The 2,398-nt window shown below is 47.5% G+C and overlaps 2 pseudogenes; both read left to right on the top strand.

The window, feature by feature from the left end:
- The first annotated feature begins 1,761 nt into the window (after positions 1 to 1,761).
- LOC139051579 (U2 spliceosomal RNA) lies at positions 1,762 to 1,941 on the top strand (annotated as a pseudogene).
- Positions 1,942 to 2,008: 67 nt separating this feature from the next.
- LOC139051578 (U2 spliceosomal RNA) lies at positions 2,009 to 2,188 on the top strand (annotated as a pseudogene).
- Positions 2,189 to 2,398: the final 210 nt, after the last annotated feature.

The raw sequence follows: 2,398 nt of genomic DNA, 5'->3' as shown, positions 1-2,398 counted from the left end.
TTGTGCGTGCACTTTTCGTACTACCTTTCAGCTTGTCGAAATGGAGATTGAATAAACGGAAGAAATGGTCACTGTCACATTTCACCTATAATTGAGAATTAATTATGCAAAAATTTATCAAATGTCTAGAATTCTTTTAGGATTGACGTGTGCCTAAGTGTCTCTGGCGCTATTGGCAAGACCGTGACCAGCAGCGTACGATGCAAGATCAGGATTCTCCTCCATCTTGTACGAAGACTAAGACATTAATATGCGCCTTCTTTTGTGTTAAGTAACGGTTGAATGATACTTAGAATGATAGCTGAAGCACCTGATTTGTCGAGGCAGTTCACTCACTAGATTTGGTCTTAAAATGTGGAGATACAAAGGGTTTACTCTAAAATAGAGCTGAATCAGCTGACTCCTGAGCAAAAGTGGCGACTAAAAGAAGCAGTCAATCAAGGTTCCTTCATCTCAAGAAGAGAAAGGGGGTGGCGGGAGAAAGCTGATTTGCTGCAGCTTGACTAAGCTTGGTGTTCTGTTCTCAGTTTTGTTTTCAAAGTGTCTGATCACTAGCGCCACTCCACACTTAATGTTGTATGACTTTTCGGTCAAATATGCTCTCACAGTATACCGCGCCGTCTTGCCCCTTCTCCCTGCTGGTTGAATGAAGTATGCAGTCGGTTGGTTCATGAACAAGCTACGGAGGCCCCGCTCCGTAGGCCACCCCTTCGGCCGGCGTCATCCCGACGCCGGACACTACATTTGGCGACGAGGTAAAACTTTCGCTACTGATTGCCACCACTCCTGTTTCTACTTCATGCTTGGATGATACTACGCCATCCACTACTGCTGCTCGGCAGTTCCCGCCGCTGCTCCCACCGACCATTCCGTCATGTAGTTTGCGGCCACCGCCATTCCTTGCCTCACCTGGTGCACCTGCAGTACCCTGGCAAACGCGGAAGCGAGCATTCGTGGCATTTCTACTGGCAGCTATGATTCGAGGTTTTACCCGGCGGGAGGAAAAACCAGTTTTGTTGGCGAACTTGGGGTTCGAGGGTCAGCGTCTATTCTACGTCTTGACGTCGCAAGCGGACCTCCTTACCACCCAGTTCTAAGGCATCATTCAAGATTTCGACTAACACCTCCAGTATAGGGTCAACTCTTTCTGCGTTGCGTGATTTTCAGGGACCTTAAATAGCAAGGTGTAGAAAATTTCCAAGACTTTGTAAATGCTTGGCATCAGTTAGTTCCGGCTTGAGCGTTCGCAGCATGGCACGACGAGTGGCTACGTGAGCAAATTCTTCTAGGCCTCGCATCAACGGAAATTCTAGAATGACTTCCCTACAAGGGAAATTATTCGTTCATGCTTAAAAAATTAGAAGACATAGGGCGAAACCTTCAGCAAGTCAAGAAAGAATTCCAAGTTTTGAAAGGTTCTCCGTACCTTAAATTCCTATGGAGCGGCAAGACGGTATCTGCAAACGCTTCATTCTTTCCCCGATAGTGCAACATGATGGTCATCGGGATGCTAGCTCCTTCGTCGTTTCGGCGCAGCCAACCTAGTGCTGGGCAAGGGGTTCAAAAGGCAAGATGCTACACTCTATTACTACCGATGTGAATCAACTCAGCCCACAGAATTGGATCCGAGCTGCCTGTCCGAGCCCGGTACCCGAGTCCGGTACTTCACTATCTTCGGCATCGGCCCAAGGGAAAGTGAAACAAAATGAGATGCGCAAGTGCTTCGAAGGACAACAAACAGAGGGTGGAGTGAACGTAGACACGGCCGACGCAGGTAACAGTGTTGTATGTGTTCTTCTCGGCTTAATATCTGATACGGGTAGTATTTGAACCGAAGATATTAAACTAATTTTTGCAACTTGGCGGAGTGCTAGGAGCCCGCTTCACCTCCACCATGGGTAAGCCCGGTTCTTCACTATCTTCGGGATCGGCCCAAGGGAAAGCGAAAGGAAAGGAGATGCGCAAGTGCTTGGAACGCCAACAAAGAGAGGGTGGTGCGAACGTAGACATGGCCGTCGCAGGTCAAAGTGTTGTATGTGTTCTTATCAATGTAATATTGGATACGGGCTATATTTGGACCGAAGATATTAAACTTGTTTTTGCTAGCTTGCGGAGTGCTCGAAGCCTGCTTCACCTCACACGCGGGCCGGTCCGGTGTTGCGCTAACTTTGGGATCGGCCCGCGGTTTTTGGTCTACTCACATCGAAGCACTGGAAACTAACCACATGCAGCTTCGCTGTAAAAGTCTGTTTTGGCCGAAAGGCGAAGCATCGATTGCAATAGCAAATTAGTTGACAGGTATACTAAGTAGGGATAATATATTTATTGGCAGTATCATGTTGTAAACATTCGTTTAGTAAATAAATTAACAAGCATGGTGTCACGCCTGCGCAGGTGA

Source organism: Dermacentor albipictus, unplaced genomic scaffold, assembly GCF_038994185.2.
Source record: "Dermacentor albipictus isolate Rhodes 1998 colony unplaced genomic scaffold, USDA_Dalb.pri_finalv2 scaffold_12, whole genome shotgun sequence".
Classification (NCBI taxonomy): Eukaryota; Metazoa; Arthropoda; class Arachnida; order Ixodida; family Ixodidae; genus Dermacentor; species Dermacentor albipictus.
This window is presented reverse-complemented; position numbering and strand designations above follow the sequence as displayed.